Raw genomic sequence first — 19,670 nt, forward strand, 5'->3', positions numbered from 1 at the left:
ACATATGTTTGAAGCATTTGATCAAAAATAGTGTTCCATGTTTTCTACAGGTCTTACACTAACCCCTGACTAGAATTTAGCTTGTCCACAATGATATTTCATATAAAATTAAAAAGGGAAAGTACATGTCTTCTGGCAACGTGCTGTAGTGGGTGATGCCCTCTTAGATTATGAAAAGTGACATTCAGTTAGGCGAGGGCGCTCTGCACTGGAGGATAGCATATGAATGCACAATTGTGCACATGGTGTTTGCTTGCAGTAATAAGCTTCCCCTGGTATACAGGGAGCAATAGAAGTCCATGTGTACAATTGTACACAGTATGTACGAAGGGGTTATCTTTGTTGCTGGTAGTTAGGGCTTAGTGGTGTGTTGGTATTAATATTTGGAGTGAAGGAGAAGGTGGTTTTAGCATTAATTATTTACCCAGTGATGGAACCGAGACTGTGGGACAGTCTACTTCACACCACGCTCAAAATATCTGGGTTCCTTGTCCAGAATTTGAACTTCGTCCAAATTTTTGTGTTGTGATCAAAGGTTTAAACCACTAAATTATGTTTACTACCAACACAGATGAACTTTCATTCTAATATAGTTGTACATGTGATGGATAGTTGTGATGTTCTATAAAATGTGTGACCAATAATGTTCAAGTGGTCTGTTTATCATTATAGGAAGTTCCAAATCGGTGATATGAATAAGCTTTGGGTTACTCATTGGTCATTTGGTGCTCAGTAGATCAGTGTAGATAGCATTATTGATGAAATTGAAGTCATGCATAATAATAATTATGAATGGATATGCAATAAATAGTGGGTGATAATATGATTCTGTTCTAGTGAGTTTTTTTTACTGGTTTTACACAGGTAATAATATAGATTGTATTATATTGTTGGTACACATTAATACGGGTATTATGGCCATGCACCCCAGAGACACTCAACAATGTAATGTTGAACCAAGCCATGTTACCAACAGGTCCGTGAGCCCCTCCAACGTTGAATTCTACTTTTTTTTGGTCACGCGCGCCCAGTGGTATCCACAGTGGCGTAACTAGGGTTGGTAGTGCCCGGGGCAAGAAACAAAATTGGCGCCGCCGGACCCCCCCCACCCACCCAAGAATATCTTAGGCAGTGACGTAGCTAGGGCTAAGGATACATAATGCCCCCCCCCCCCATTCTTGAAACAATAATTTTGGACGAATAAGGCCTACCACTAATAAATTTTGGTTACTAGAAGTTGATAGTTGGTCTAAAAATGTTCTTTCAATTGATTTTGTGCTGAAATGAGTGCGAAGCGCGCGAAAAGTTTGACTTTCATCGCTTGGAGGGGCGCAGAATCGATGCTGAATTGGTCAATTTGGCGCAAGGGTGGCGTCCGGCACATAGCATAATACATTGGTATGTTTTTATTAAGATTTGACCAACTTTGAAATTTCACCCGCTGCATAAGTGGCCATTTTGAATTTATGTAAATTAAGCACTGTTCCACTGCGGGGATTTTCGGGGACTTTTAATGTGTTATTCAGTATGCTTTTCTGAAATGATTGGTGATTAAATGGATTCTGCTGTAATAGGGCCTAAGTGGTTTCATATAGACCCTACTTTGACTGGTCTAATATAGAATATGGCATATGCCCGCAATGCTATCTTCAGTAGATAGCGAAAAAGCATGAAACACCAAAACATTTTCCGAACACGAGTATCTGCATGAGCGATAGTTAAGTTCAACGGAGAAAATGACTTTTGCTGGCCGTAAGTACTTGGGTTCCCAGAAGAAGATACATGTTGCGACGGGCCTACTGTGACTTTCAGTCTGTTTTTTCGAATGTACACTCATTGGAGGCATTATGAAAGTGCTCTAAACATGTTTTAAACAGATTAATTGAGTATAGCAAAGCACACTTATCAATATGCTTTTTGTTTGAAGCAGATCGGACATACGGTTTTCAAAATAGATAAATTTATATTTTCTTTATATCTTATTGTTTTTATCAATAACCAATATAGTTAATGAGCTAAAATGACTGGAGAAGCTCATTAACATATAATTTTTGCCAATATTTTGCTAAAAATCCATACATAAATGTTCAGGGTACTTTTATTTTGCATACTTTTGCCTTGAAACTTGGTCAAAGTGTTCTTCATGTGTTCTAATGTATTATATAGTGAAGCCGCCCCTAATTTGCATATTTGCATAATTAATTAGCATTTATGCAAATTAGCTCATTAATTATGCAAATATGCAAATTAGAGGGCGGCTTCACTATATAATACATTAGAACATATTAGAAACACTTTGACAAAGTTTCGGGCAAAAGTATGCAAAATAAAAGTACTCTGAACATTTATGCATTGATTTTTAGCAAAATATTGGCAAAAATGACATATTAATGAGCCTTGCAGTCCTTTTAGCTCATTAACTATATTGATTATTGACAAAAATAATAGGATACAAAGAACATATAAATTGATGTAGGCCTATTATGGAAACCGTAGTATGGCCGATATATATATATAACTATATAGTCTAGTCAACAGTGTATCTAATCCTTAATAAGTGCAATATAATGCCACACATGTCTCCTACTTATTTTGTGACTTTCATGGAAATAGCTTGATTCGTTTTTGCGTAACATTGCTATTACTGAAAATGGACGAAAACCACATGTGTGTAATTTACAGTGCAAATAATAATAATAATATACGGCGCTTACTATAGCGCAATACCAAACATGTTCATTGCGCTTTACAAAATAAGAACTTAAACACTACATGGTCTTATGCAACAAGCAATATTAAAAACTACACACAAAAACAACAGATTAATACAAATGTGTCTTGAGCGAGCGTTTGAAAATGTCAACAGATGGAGAAGATCTTATTGAGAGTGGTATGTTATTCCAGAGGCGTGAGCCGAAGACACTGAAGGAGCCATCACCGATACATTTCTGAGATCTTGGAATGGTAAGGCGGCACTGATCTTTTGATGAGCGTAGACCGTCCCGTGACGGTTTGTGGGTTTGAACGCATTCCTCAAGGTAGATCGGTGATAGACCATTCAATGTCTTGTAGATATGAAGAAGAACTTTGAATTGGATACGTTTGTCAACTGGAAGCCAGTGTAAAGAGTTAAGCAACATAACACATGGATCCTTTCTCACCATCGTCCAGCCGCACTGTGCAATATTGGAGAAATCCTACATTCTATTATAGGAAATACACCAAATTTGGCACAGATGTAGAGCTTACAAATTCTTGATATGGGATTAAGTGAAACATTTCAATATGGCATCAGATATAGTTGAAAAACATACTTTTTATGTGATTTTTACCCCAATTTTTACCCAAAAATGTCATTATTACAGAGGATCCTTTACGCAGTAAATTTTAATCTTCTTCGTCACGGTAGCTGTGGGTTTGCTAATATACTGTGCCACACTGTGGACAAAAATCTATCTCTGCCGGCATTTCAAATGATGAAACACACACACCGCAATAATTGGCTTCAAAACTGCCGCCAAAGAAAGAATGGTCTAAGGTCACTCAAGCGTAGCAAGTCCTTTATTCCATACAAGGATTGCTTCGTAACATCATAAATAAACGATAGATATCGACTATTTAGTAGAAGTAAGAACAGGGCGCAACAAATATACTGCATAACATTTTCCAAATAACTATGTGCTAAACGTTTAGTAATTTTACAGATTTTCAAAATAGGTTGCTTTGTAAAAACTTGGAATTCACCATTTTTATGTAATCCTCTTTAACTTCTACTAGAATCGTCCAATTTTTAAAATCTAAAATATCTGAGAAAGCTAAATATATGTAGAACTTAAAATGCAAAACAATATGACATATAGAAATGCCGTTCATACCTAAAAAAATCCACCTTTCCCGGTATAAATCATTCTGGGACACCCTGTAGGCCTATATTTGTTGTGTCCTGTTCTTACTTCTACTAAAATAAATGATGTTATACGAAGCAATCCTTGTAGGGAATAAAGGATTTGTTATGCTTGGGTGACTATTCTTTCTTTGGCGGCAGTTTTGAAGACAATTATTGCGGCGTGTGAGTTTATCATTTGAAATGCCGGCAGAGATTGATTTGTCAAAAAGAAGTAGGCCTATTATAGAGAAGGTTCGTCCTTAGTGTCACAGCATGTATTTATGTCTACAGTATATTGGCAAACCCACAGCTAAGTAACGGAGAACTTAAATTTACTGCAGCCGTGCAGCGGACCCCTGTGGAAGTTATATCTTCTGTAATAATGAAATGTTTGGGTTAAAATAATGGTAAAAATCACATAAAAAATATGTTTTCAACATAAATATCTGAAGTCATATTGAAATGTTTCACTTCATCCCATATCATATCTGTGCCAAATTTGGAGTATTTCCTATAAAAAATGATGTAGGATTTCTCCACTATATTGCACAGTACGGCTGGACGATATGATACAGGACCCATGCCTTACACGTACCGGTATGCAGTTTTCGTCCATTCTCAGTAACAACATTGTCACGCCAAAATGAATGAAGCTATTTCTATATGAAAGTCACAGAATAAGTAGGATACATGTGTGTCATTGCATTGCACTTATTAAAATTAGATACACTGTTGACTATATATTTTTGATATTTTGTTCAAACACGGTATAAATCATTCTGGGACACCCTGTAGCTCTCTGAGTTGTAACCAATTTCTGTTCCATTTCTTTTATTGTTGATCAAGTATCTGCTCCATAGGTTATAGTTAGCATTTAAGGAAGGGGTATGAACGTTTGGACAGTATTTATTGTGGGACATTAGAGCACATCAGACATATCGAATTGCATTCTGAATACGAAGAATGTCCTTCTGATATCAAATAATTTTGATTTTTGAAATTCGCAATGTAATACACATTTTATGGCAAATCATTAAAATTGATATTTTTGATATTTAACAGTACTTGAAGTAAACTTTATAAATCTGATGATTTATTCTTAAAGTGTATGTACGTGGGATGAAAAGCCGACGATCAATTGAAAATTTTGACCTTTCGTATTGAAGATATGGATTTTTCCCCAAAACACCAACAAAAAATAGGTCTTTTTGGAAAAAAAATCAATATCTTCAATATAAAAGGTCAACATTTTCAATTGATCGTTGGCTTTCACTCCCAGCTACATACACTTTAAGAATATATCATTAGATTTATAAAATTTATTTCGAGGACTGTTATATATCAAAAATGTCAAAAATATCAAATTTTAATAATTTGTCATAAAATTTGTATTATGTCGTGAATTTCAAAAAATGAAAATTATTTGATATCAGAAAGACATGCTTCGTATTCAGAATGCAATTCGATACGTCTGAGGTGCTATCATGTCCCACAAAAATACTGTCGAAACGCCATAAACGCTCATTCTAGATCCCTTAATGTCATAGACCCTTCGCTAATTCAGTAACAGTGGTACAACAGTTCTTAAGGCTGAGTTCACATAGAAGTATACGGTATACGGTATACGGTATTCGCTATACGAAATACGCTCATTCGATCAGGCTGAGTTCATATAGGAGTATACTATGTGAACTCAGCCTGGTCAAATGAGCGTATTTCGTATAGCTAATAGCGAGTATAGGCCTACATTTGTAGGTCAGTTTACCAATTTTCTTCGTCTAATCAAATGCTTGTAACTTTACTTCTTGAGGTCACATTGCATTGAATGAGGTGTCATAATGTGCAGAATTAGATAGTGCATCTAGGCCTATTACAAAAAAATGAATTTACCCACATATGGTTTAGTTTTAAAAATAGGACGGTATACGCTGCACTAAAATCGCGCACGCACGATTCCCACTATATTATCTATACGCAGGTATACGGCCTTTTCGAATAGCTTCGAATAGTGCCTTATGTGACCCGGTACTATGAAACTACCTTGCCCGATTTAAGCTATAGGCCTACGCGTGCACCTGCAAAACGTGCACCCGTACCCGAATAGTATACTTCTATGTGATCGTAGCCTTATGTGACCCGGTACTATGGAATTGCATTGCTCGATTTAAGCTATACGCGTGCACCTGCAAAACGTGCACCGTATACACAGGGAAAATATGCCACATAGTGCCAGGTTGGCACTTGCCAACTGCATGCCAATGTGGCATTTGCCAGGTTCGGCCAAGAAGAATGTGCAAGGGGTACGCACAACCAGGCATTTGCAGTCACGGGCCAAATTGGCATATGCCATCAATATCCAGAGTGTCAGAAATCATTGGCATCTGCCAATTGTACCAGGTTGGCAAGTGTCAATCTGGCAGGGGTTGGCATTATCATTTTTGGTGATTTATAGATTTGTATTATTTTTGAACAAAATGAGATTTTTAGATGGTTTCCAGCGGTGGTTCCCAGTGTTTTAGGCTCCATATTGTTTTGAACATACAAAACATTGCATGATCTTTGTTTTCATTGGTTTTTGTAATTTGAATAAATCAAAACAATGATTTTGTATAAAAATGAGCTATTTCTGATGATTGAATTTCTTTTTCATGTGTTTTTAATTTTATTATTCTAATTTATTTTGGAACAAAAATGCAATTTTTGGATGGTTTCCTGTGGTGGTTCCCGGGGTTAGGCTCCAGGTCGTTTTGATAATAATTATGAATTTGCAGGTTTGTACTTTGATGTGTTTTTGTTATTTTTCAAGATTTAAATTATAATGGAACAAAAACAAAAATGCATTTTTGGATTGTTTCCTATGGTGTTTCCCGATGTTTTCGGTATCGTGTTGTTTTGATAGTAATTGTGCATTGGTTGATTTGTGCTTTCATATGTTTTTGTTACTTTGCAAGATTTAAATTATTTTGGAACATTGGATGCATTTTTGGATGGTTTCCTGTGGTGGTTCCCGGTGTTTCGGCTCCGTGTTGTTTTGATAGTAGGCCTACTGGTGCATTGGTAGTTTGGGCTCTCTCATTTGCAAGAATTAGGCCTAAATTATTTTGGAACAACAATGTATTGTTAGATGATTTCCTGTCCTGGTTCACGGTGTTTTCGGCTCCATTTATGCATTTGTGTTCAGTCGTGAGCTCCCTCAAATGCTGTTGTATGTGAAAGAGCTCTAATGACAAATTATCATACCAAACCAGTAAATGTGCACGTCGCAAAAAAAAGTAGATTTAAGATTATTCAGATGAAAAATTAGTGTGTGTTTCAGTCAAAAGTAAGAAGAAACGCCATTATTAAACTTAATTTTTTGTTTGCAATTTAAATAACACAATCTTAAAAATCACAATGAAAGATAAAACGGTTTTGTACAAAAACCACGGAAATGGTGTACATATTGGCGTAAATCAACCGGGAGGTTGACAAGTATTGGCGAAGATTAAATTAAATGAGTTTTGAAATTTTCAGTTCTTTTTTAAATTTTGTTTACTTTTTTATGGCTTGAAGAACTGAATCGCGTATTACGCAGCCCACCACTCGCATGGCGCAGAGCGCCACGCAAAGTTCATTGCGCGTACCGGCGCGTAATTTTATCGCAATCGCGGATAAGCCAAGTTGATTGATCGGTGACGCAAAATCACGCACGAGAAATGCATTATTTACGATCTGCATCATTTTCTAGCTCGGAAGGCACGCGCGCAAACGGCTATCTTCTGAAGATAGCATTGCGGGCCTAATAAAGCAACAGAAAACATTTCACGCATTTGAAAAACATCTCTTGTTAGGAAAGTTTGTTTTGATGTGTTTTGTTTGTTTGTTTTTCCACTATCTACTCAAGATAGCGGTTTTTTTATAATAAAATAGGCCTAAGAAAGTAAGAAAGGTTGACAATATTTTGTTATCTACCATTTGAAACCGTATGAACTAATTTTTAAAAAAAATATAGAATTTACGGTGTGATTTGCAAATCATTATAGGCCCTTTGCGACATCACGAATCATGCATATGCTGTCAAAAAACGCGCTCAAATCCTACTTACGGCCTGCATCATTTTGTCGGCACTCGCAAACGGCTTTACGGGCTTAATAAAACAACGCAGAAAATATTTCACAAATTTAGAAAACGTCTGTTAGGAAAGTTTGTTTGATGTTTTTTGTTTGTTTATTATTATTTGTCTGCTTGTTAGTTTTTCCGCTATCTACTCAAGTAAAATACAAAGAAATTGAGAAAGGTTGAATATATTTTGTCAGGCCTATCTACTGATGATAGCATTATAAAACCTAATGAAATAATACAAAAGAAGGAAATTATAAGACTTAGCATGAGACGAGTCAGAAAGATAATTTGATATGTTTTTGTATATTTCATGTTTGTTTGTCTGTTTTTTGTTTTTATCTACTCAAGATACCATTTACAGTGCGATTTGCAAATCACCCGTTGCGACATGCATCTGTGAACACGCGCGAGCCCACTTACGGCCTGCATCATTTACGATCTGCATCATTTTCTCGGAAGGCGCCCGCGCAAACGGCTATCTTCTAAAGATAACATTGCGGGCCTAATAAAGCAACAGAAAATATTTCACACAGTTAGAAAACATCTGTTAGGAAAGGTTGTTTTTGAGAGTTTTTTTGTTTGTTTGTTTGTTTATTCCGCTATCTACTAAAGATTTTTTTTGTTGATAAATTACAAAGAAAGTAGGCCTAAGTAAGAAAGGTTGACAATATTTTGTTATCTACTGATGATACCATTTGGAATTGTATGAACCAACAATTTCTTGTTTGTTTGTTATCTACTCAAGGTAGAATTTACGGTGTGATTTGCGGCACCAAGCATCATCTGCTCAAAAAAACCCGCTCAAAGTCTATTTACGGCCAGAAAATATTTCACAAATTTAGAAAACGTCTATCAGGAAAGTTAGTTTTGATGTTTTTTGTTTGTTTGTTTATTTATTTGTTTGCTTGTTAGTTTTTCCGCAAGTAAAATACAAAAAAATTGAGAAAGGTTGTTCGTTAGGCCTATCTACTGGTGATAGCATTTTTAAACCTAATGAAATAATACAAAAAAGAGGAAATTATAAGACTTAGCATGAGACGAGTCGGAAAGATAATTTGGTATATTATTGTATTTTCCATGTTTGTTTGTCTGTTTTTTATTTGTTTGATTTTTACCTAAAAAAATGAATTTTTGAAAATTTTTGTTCAGTACAAAAAAAAAAAAAAAAACACTCTTTCCATATTTTTTTTTTTAGTTTTTTGATATTAGCCTTATTTTTTGAGATATTGACCATAGGCCTATAAAGCATCAAAATGTACTTTTTAAAATTCACAAACGCCTATTTGCACAAAATGATGCCTAAAATTGGAAATAGACTACAATATAAGAAAATGAGAAAAACGTTTCTTAAGGGATCTAAAATGAGCGTTTATTGCGTTTCGACAGTATTTTTTGTAGGACATGAGAGCACCTCAGACCTATCGAATTGCATTCTGAATACGAAGCATGTCTTTCTGATATCAAATAATTTTCATTTTTGAAAATCACAATATAATACAAATTTTATGACAAATTATAAAAATTTGATATTTTTCAAATTTTTGATATATAACAGTCCTCGAAGTAAATTATATAAATCTAATGATATATTCTTAAAGTGTATGTAGCAGGAGGAAAAGCCGACGGTCAAATGAAAATTTTGACCTTTCATATTGAAGATATGGATTTTTTTCCCAAAAAGACCTATTTTTTTTGGTGTTTTGGGGAAAAAAATCCATATCTTCAATACGAAAGGTCCAAATTTTCAATTGATCGTCGGCTTTTCATCCCACCTACATACACTTTAAGTATAAATCATCAGATTTATAAAGTTTACTTCAAGTACTGTTAAATATCAAAAATATCAATTTTAATGATTTGCCATAAAATGTGTATAAAATTGCGAATTTCAAAAATCAAAATTATTTGATATCAGAATGACATTCTTCGTATTCAGAATGCAATTCGATATGTCTGATGTGCTCTGATGTCCCAAAATAAATACTGTCCAAACGTTCATACCCCAGCCCTTAAGTCGATCATGCGTTTTATGATGAGCACAATTGCTTAATAAATGCTGTATTCATTGAGTTATCGTGTACCTAAATCGTCATTTTTACCGAGAAAATGAACATTGAAATAAAGGCAGTTGAAGTTTAAAGTGGTCACATTTTGCACTTTGATCAAAGATCACAGGAGAATGCGGCATTTCTCGTCTTTCTTCCTTACATTACGTGAACATCGAGTAAATCCACAGCCCCTTGAGAAGTTTGGGCGAAATCTTTTCATATCTTGATGTTAAAATCGGGGGAGAGAACTTGAAAACAAATCACAGTAGCTAAAACCAGGCCGTTGCAACTCGTATACTAGCGCAATACAAAAAGGTGGCGACACCGTCGGCTTCCCCTGTGTATTACCCTGCACTAACATGGCGTCCAATGGCGTCTCCCGGGCGGGGCCATTTTGGAAAAGTAAAGAAAAATGCTGCTGCCACCTACGGCCTACTGCGTAGTGCTGTGGAGACTTACGTTAACATGACGTCACGAATATGCTAATTAAAGAAAAATGCTGCTGCCATCTACGTCCACATGTTGCAAGCGTGACGATCGCTGTTTCGCTGACCTCACATCGATGATCGGAGTTGCAAGTCCATCGCACTACGTGCTCTATAATACGTCCATGCTAAAACGGAGCCCTTTGACCGCAAGGTTTTTTTGAAATCAGTGCTTCCGTGGTGCTTCCATAAGATGCGCCGCGCATGCAGATAATCGTTGCGTATGCGTAGCGTATCCGTGCGTTAACAAATTGCGCGACTACAAAACGCGATGTGTTGTTCCTCGCGTGTACCCCGATGGTACCATAGACATACCACCTAGACCTATAACTGCCCATCCCTAACCATGGCAGTAGGTGAAGCCACGTATCCAAGGTGATTTTGGTCGGGTGGTCGGACGCGTAGAAATAAGCGTTCATGTCTGGAACGAAAAACGCGATCGTTTGCGTGATTGCTGCGCCGTTATCGCCCGCGTCAAATGCAACATGTTCTGTAGACGCGAACATGTCTGCTTGTTTGCGTCCGGGTTGCGTCCTTGTCAAAATCGTTGCTAAGCAGTGTTGACTTCACTACGCAAACCAAAGTTATAGGTCTAGGTACTTGTTTGTCTGGGGATGGTACAACAAAGATTTCCTTTCCTTCTAAATTGCGGAAACAAGTGAAATAGTGAAATAAAATCCATAAAATAGAACAGTTAGAGTTAACAAATCTGGATTATTTTTTCTTGTATTTATGAAAAACATAACAAAGTAAATACATTTCAAAAAACTCAATTTCGCGAAAGAAACAGTGTCTACGCCCCATTCCAGAAAAAATACAGAACTAATTTTTTGCGATTAAAAAATATTATCCTGTTTTGGCAAATGAAACATAGCTAAATCCTAATCCTTTAGTTAGTCCTAACTGGAGATACAAGAAAAAGTTCACTATTTCACTAATATCTTGAAAAAGAGCCAAAAACATGCATTTTCGGCATGTTTTCTGACAACCGAGTCACGAAAATCACAAACTTGGAACAAATCTAAGCATTTAAAATCTTCAGTATATGCCGAAATTTTGATCTAATTTTTTTTGATCTAATTTTACTTAAATGGTTGCTTTATATAAGAATGAAACATGTCTTTTCCAAAAATTAGAAGGCATAAAATGTTATTATTCTTAGTTCAAGTCTTTGGGCTTGATTATCACAACATACGGAAAACACCCTAAAACGCATGTTTTTGGCCCTTATTTTCAAAAAAGTGGCTAGATATCAAAATTTGACTTTTATTACTAGGATAATGTTTTTTATTCAAAAAATTAGTTCTGTATTTTTCTGGAATGGGGAGTAGAGTACACAGCCACGTTAAACTCGTACTCGTATGATAAGCATATTTCAGCAGCTCAATGATCTAAAGGTTTAAAAGCACGATAGGAATGAAAAGGTAAAACATAATTGGGGTGCTCTTATGTCAGTTTGTTACAATTTCAACTATTATGAAATTATCAAAATAGAATAGCTAAATTATTTGAAAAGTACATGCTGGTGACTGTTTTCAGGAATATACATGACGTAGGTTAAAATAAATGTTCGGGTAAATGTCAGCAAAAAATATAAAACTTTCTTCAGAACTTATACTAGCAGCTGTAGATTGCGGTTATTTGAAAATGACTATATAGGCCTTAGGCCTACCCCGGCACCCTAGTCAACACAAAAGTTGACAACCATGAGAGTTACCAAATTGAAATTGCGGGAAAGGGGTTATTTTTTACCAGCAGCAAGGACTAGCCTGAATCCTTCTGGCCTCTAATGGCGGCGCCTTTTATTTACCCACAATCTTTCACATTGCCTTAACCTGATGACCGTGCGTAGTTGTTGAAAGACTGAAGGATCCAGTCTAAGCAAGGATCGTGAAATTGGCAAAATATGGTGTAGGGTCTATTTAATTTGTTGACCTCGAATTTGCATGAAAAAGGGGGGTAAATTTGATGAAAAATCATTGCAAAGGGGATCTTTGAAAGATTTGGTTACTCTCGTGGTTGTCAACCTTTGTGTTGAGGGGGGGGGGGGCTACATAGGCCTATTTCTTTTACAACAATGAGTAAGATGAGTCGAGTAGACCTACCGTTTGATGGTTAATATTTCAACAGCAGTTTCATTATTGGTGTTATTCGACATAATCATTTTTCGTTTGTCGTAGGCCTACATTATTTTTGTAAAATCAGTTGATTTTGAGAAAATCAGATTTCAAAGTTAATTTAGCTTTATTCCGTGTTAATTTATGTACAAACGAAATAAATAAAAATTGACACAAAACGATGTCGTATACATTTTACAATTTTTAAACTGTTGAACTTTTGTATCACTAAATTGAATATATTATGACGGTTATGACAATGTCAGGTTTCCAAAGATTACATGTAAATAATACATGTAGAACAAAGGACTCGTTGACTTGAAATTGTAGAGGGAAATTTAAATGCAAATAGAAATGGTGCTGGTGCAATATCACTCGTAATTGAGAACAGAATTTTTCACAAATAATAGGAAACATAACCTACTACCCTATTACAGCTTGCTACATAAAATTATTTAAATGTCGGTAAGTATTTAATTTTAATTTTATTCATTTATCAATTCATCTTATTTTCATTTTTAAATAAACATGCGCAATTTATTTTGAACTAAAAGCGTCTGAGGGCAGTTGAGTGATCAAACCGTTGTAGAACAGAATATTTGATTAAAATACTCATGTGTGCAACATCGTTTTGGTGTGTTTTCTAAGAATGTATTTTTCGTCCAAACCATTAAAGGTAAAGACATGATTTTTTCACCAATAATAGAAAACATACTATCCTGTTACAGCCTACAAACACAATTTATTTAAATGTCGGTAAGTATTTTATTTTAATTTTTGAAGTTGGGTACAGTTCATTTTAAATCACCCTGTATTTTAAGATTATAGCCTATACACGCCCTTAATGCCCTTATAATAAATAATGCCCTTATAATAAATAATGCCACTTAATAAAATACAACGTATTTTTTCTATCGAGATCTTGCACGAACTCCAGCAAACACAAATTATTAAAAACATTTTTTAACATTTGTTTTACATATTTAATAGAAAACCTAAATTAATTTATTACCGATTTTGACAAAATACTTTTATTATAATCAATGTTTTGTTTATGAATAAAAATACGCCGTATTGATATTGACAGTAAGCCGATATGATTTGTGAAAATGTTAGAAAAACGTATACAACAATATTTAATTTAAGGCACCGTTAGTAGGCTTTTTAAAATATTATGAAACGTTTCATGATTTTTCTGGAAAGTATTTAATTAAACCCACCAAAATTAGTTTTACGCCTACTTATACACGTTGCTTGTCTGGGGCTATATACGTTTTCTAAATTTGTGAAATATTTTCTTCTATGATTTTTTAAAGATATTAGTTCATACGGTTTCAAATGGTATCATCAGTAGATAACAAAATATTGTCAACCTTTCTTACTTTCTTAGACCTTAGGCCTATTTTATTTTAAAAAAACTACTATCTTGAGTAGATAGCGGAAAAACAAACAAACAAAACACATCAAAAACAAATTTTCCTAACAACAGATGTTTTTCAAATGTGTGAAATATTTTCTGGCCGTAAATAGGCTTTGAGCGCGTTTTTGGACAGCAGATGATGCTTGGTGTCGCAAAGGGCCTATAATGATTTGCAAATCACACCGTAAATTCTACCTTGAGTAGATAACAAACAAACAAGAAATTGGTTCATACGGTTCCAAATGGTATCATCAGTAGATAGCAAAATATTGTCAACCTTTCTTACTTACTTTCTTTGTAATTTATCACACAAAAAAAATATCTTTAGTAGATAGCGGAATAAACAAACAAACAAACAAAAAACCCTCAAAAACAACCTTTCCTAACAGATGTTTTCTAAATGTGTGAAATATTTTCTGTTGCTTTATTAGGCCCGCAATGTTATCTTCAGAAGATAGCCGTTTGCGCGTTCCGAGAAAATGATGCAGATCGTAAATGATGCAGGCCGTAAGTGGGCTCGTGCGTGTTCACAGATGCATGTCGCAACGGGTGATTTGCAAATCGCACTGTAAATGGTATCTTGAGTAGATAAAAAACAAAACAAAAAACAAAACAAAACAGACAAACAAACATGACTACAAAAACATATCAAATTATCTTTTTGACTCGTCTCATGCTAAGTCTTATAATTTCCTTCTTTTTGTATTATTTCTTTAGGTTTTATAATGCTATCATCAGTAGATAGGCCTGACAAAATATATTCAACCTTTCTCAATTTCTTTGTATTTTACTTGAGTAGATAGCGGAAAAACTAACAAGCAGGCAAATAATAATAAACAAACAAAAAACATCAAAACAAACTTTCCTAACAGACGTTTTCTAAATTTGTGAAATATTTTCTGCGTTGTTTTATTAAGCCCGTAAAGCCGTTTGCGAGTGCCGACAAAATGATGCAGGCCGTAAGTAGGATTGGAGCGCGTTTTTTTGACAGCATATGCATGATTCGTGATGTCGCAAAGGGCCTATAATGATTTGCAAATCACACCGTAAATTCTATATTTTAAAAAAAAATTAGTTCATACGGTTTTAAATGGTAGATAACAAAATATTGTCAACCTTTCTTACTTTCTTAGGCCTATTTTATTATAAAAAAACCGCTATCTTGAGTAGATAGTGGAAAAACAAACAAACAAAACACATCAAAAACAAACTTTCCTAACAAGAGATGTTTTTCAAATGCGTGAAATGTTTTCTGTTGCTTTATTAGGCCCGCAATGCTATCTTCAGAAGATAGCCGTTTGCGCGCGCGCCTTCCGAGCTAGAAAATGATGCAGATCGTAAATAATGCATTTCTCGTGCGTGATTTTGCGTCACCGATCAATCAACTTGGCTTATCCGCGATTGCGATAAAATTACGCGCCGGTACGCGCAATGAACTTTGCGTGGCGCTCTGCGCCATGCGAGTGGTGGGCTGCGTAATACGCGATTCAGTTCTTCAAGCCATAAAAAAGTAAACAAAATTTAAAAAAAAACTGACAATTTCAAAACTCATTTAATTTAATCTTCGCCAATACTTGTCAACCTCCCGGTTGATTTACGCCAATATGTACACCATTTCCGTGGTATTGTGTACAAAACCGTTTTATCTTTCATTGTGATTTTTAAGATTGTGTTATTTAAATTGCAAACAAAAATTAAGTTTAATAATGGCGTTTCTTCTTACTTTTGACTGAAACACACACTAATTTTTCATCTGAATAATCTTAAATCTACTTTTTTTTGCGACGTGCACATTTACTGGTTTGGTATGATAATTTGTCATTAGAGCTCTTTCACATACAACAGCATTTGAGGGAGCTCACGACTGAACACAAATGCATAAATGGAGCCGAAAACACCGTGAACCAGGACAGGAAATCATCTAACAATACATTGTTGTTCCAAAATAATTTAGGCCTAATTCTTGCAAATGAGAGAGCCCAAACTACCAATGCACCAGTAGGCCTACTATCAAAACAACACGGAGCCGAACCACCGGGAACCACCACAGGAAACCATCCAAAAATGCATTCAATGTTCCAAAATAATTTAAATCTTGCAAAGTAACAAAAACATATGAAAGCACAAATCAACCAATGCACAATTACTATCAAAACAACACGGAACCGAAAACATCGGGAACCACCATAGGAAACCATCCAAAAATGCATTTTTTTTTTGTTCCATTATAATTTAAATCTTGAAAAATAACAAAAACACATCAAAGTACAAACCTGCAAATTCATAATTATTATCAAAACGACCTGGAGCCTAACTCCGGGAACCACCACAGGAAACCATCCAAAAATTGCATTTTTGTTCCAAAATAAATTAGAATAATAAAATTAAAAACACATGAAAAAGAAATTCAATCATCAGAAATAGCTCATTTTTATACAAAATCATTGTTTTGATTTATTCAAATTACAAAAACCAATGAAAACAAAGATCATGCAATGTTTTGTATGTTCAAAACAATATGGAGCCTAAAACACTGGGAACCACCGCTGGAAACCATCTAAAAATCTCATTTTTGTTCAAAAATAATACAAATCTATAAATCACCAAAAATGATAATGTTAACCCCTGCCAGATTGACACTTGCCAACCTGGTACAATTGGCAGATGCCAATGATTTCTGACACTCTGGATATTGATGGCAAATGCCAATTTGGCCCGTGGCTGCAAATGCCTGGTTGTGCGTACCCCTTGCACATTCTTCTTGGCCGAACCTGGCAAATGCCACATTGGCATCAGTTGGCAAGTGCCAACCTGGCACTATGTGGCATATTTTCCCTGTGTACCCGAATAGTATACTTCTATGTGAACTCAGCCTCATGAATATATCCATCCGGCAGTTTACACAGATTTGGATATTTTCAGCTGTGTTTTTCCTTTGTTGTGCACCTGTGATTCCACATGTAGGCCTATATACTTTCTTTGCACAGTTGATCTTCCATATCCTTCATTGACGCTTTGGGGGCCTGGGCAAAAGCAGGGGCGGTAAAAAGGAAGGGCGACAGAAGAAGAATGGCGACAAAAAGAATACCGTATAGTATTAAAGAAAATAGTGCGGAAATATTGTCAAAATTGTGAGGTTGCTTACCCCGACAGGGGGCCAACCTTTCTGTTGAAGAGGGGGGGGGGGGATCAACTTTTCTCCAGCCCCCCCCGGTAGGAGTGCATTGGGTACACCACTGCAAGGCAACAACATCTGCAAATCTTAGATCCATTAGTATCTCCCCGTCGATGTTGATTCCCTTTCCCTATAGTTATGACCCCGGGTTGGACTCGAGCCCGGGACTCGAACCTCCTCCAGTACGGGTGCTGTTGCAGAAATCTTTGGTGACAATGTATCTCCCTGTCTCACTCCTTGGAAACTTCAGGTCTATGTGTATACGGTATTCTGGCGGTGGCATCTGTGTTGTGTGTAGGCCTAATGGCCTATAGCGGATGCAGATTGAGGCCTATTTTCATTTAGGGGAGCGGGCAAATATCTTTGTAGGCCTAGTCTATGAATTCCAAACAATTGAGCTGGCATGGTATTCAGTTGATTAAGTTATTGCCTGTGATCTGTGGTTGAAAATCAAACCTGTTTGCTCTCTCGGCTAATTTTGATCTGACCGTACTCTCTAAATGTAAAAGAGTGAAAACTCACTCCCCAAAAGAGTGATTCAGTTATAAAACCACTCGAAAAAAAAAAAAAAAAAAAAAAGTTGTTTTTTAAACTTTAAAACCACTCAAATAAAAATTCCTTTAAAAAGGAATGGGGCGCCCAATGTGAGCTGGACGGGATATGATGATCAATATGAGAGAAATGCTTCATGGAATGAAGCTTTGTGTCAATTTGCGGTTATGTGGGGTGGGAGTTCTGTTTTGGGGGCCTATTGTAGTGAGGATATTGCTTTGGATATTGAATATTGTTGAATTTCGTTATGCAGGGCCTAGGGTATATGATGGATAGTATAGAAGACACAAATAAGTATAAGCTTCCCCCTAGTTGTCCTCCAATAACTCATATAAAGAGATAAAATTCACTCTTATAAGCGAATCACTCTTTTGGGGAGTGAGTTTTTTTCACTCTTTAACAATATAGGCCTAGGCCTAGAAGGGCCTAATAGTCTCAGTTTTGATCAGTCTGGCGCCTCAAAGTCATCGACTTTGGATGTTTTTTGTGAATAGCTTGTACACATATGTGAAAGAAGACTGACTGGGGTAGTTTTTGATGTCTTCCTTGTACTTTTTGTGGAGTAAAATAATTTCATCATCTTCTTTCTATTTTGGTATCTTCTTCATCCGCGTCCAACGTTAAAGACGCATTCAGTGATCCCAGCGCAAGTGTACAAAAATTAAAATTGTTTGTAAGTCAGTCAAATTGCCATTTGGTATTTTTGAAATGAAAAATTTGGCAAAAAACAAACTGAAGAAAACAGTATATTGACAAAGTTGAAGCTCCATTCAAATACATGTAGCTATATAATTTAGATAGCCTACTGTCAATTAAGTGTTTTCATTTCTTAGTTCACATGAGCGATTTCTTTTGATGACACACTGAAACTTTCTAAATTTTTTGCTTCTCGTATTTTTTAGTAATTAGTTTTCAGTGTTACGTTATTATTGTGCTAGTATATAATAGTAATTTTCTTATTTTCATTGTGACTTTATCATGATGCAGTAATGTATACAGTAGAATTCATCTCGATATTTGCAGGACTTAACCCCATTAAAAGCTATTAAACCAAGATAACACTCATTGAAACAGCTCAACTGATTAAATCGGATCTTCTCTGGTTGTGCACAAGTGACTGTTTTCATGTGCGATATCGCAATAAAGATGGTATTCATAGCTTCAGTTGGGTAACCGATTATAAAGGAAACGAAAGGAAACAATGTTATGTGTGGCTTTGTTCACGAAATCAGACAATGTCGTGCTTTTTGTAAACCAGCATTCTTGAAAATGAGCAACATAATGATTTTTGACTTAACACGGTTTAGAAATAATTTCTTCATATTTTTGGTGTTATCTGTCGTTTACATATCCTTCCTAAAACACCAAAGTACGAGTATTTCCAAACATCTAAATTTGCTAAAAATTTAGGACATGTTACAAAACTATATTGTCTAGAATTTTAGAAGAGTACTTTTAATATTGGCCGGTTATTTTTCACACAGCGACGTTAACTAGGCAATGTACTATTACCTATAACATTAACTAAAACACCAAAGTACGAATATTTCCAAACATCTAAATTAGCTAAAATTTAGGACATGTTAAAAACTATATTTTCTAGAACTTTAGAAGAGTACTTTTAATATTGGCCGGTTATTTTTCACACAGCGACGTTAACTAGTCATATCCCTATACTGTTAACGTAGGGCTATTTGTAAAGGTCACGCGTCAATGGGAAAGAGCACTGTGTATTGTGTATAGGAAAACGGACAGTAACTGCAGTATGTCTTTCACTAAAAAATTGTATTAGTTGTAGTATTTAGTATTGCTTTTTATTTTGACCATAGGCCTACCTGTTATATCGTGAATGTCAATAAATTCTGATTCTGATTCTGATTCTGTAT

This window comes from Amphiura filiformis, chromosome 6 (genome assembly GCF_039555335.1).
Source record: "Amphiura filiformis chromosome 6, Afil_fr2py, whole genome shotgun sequence".
Taxonomy (NCBI): domain Eukaryota; kingdom Metazoa; phylum Echinodermata; class Ophiuroidea; order Amphilepidida; family Amphiuridae; genus Amphiura; species Amphiura filiformis.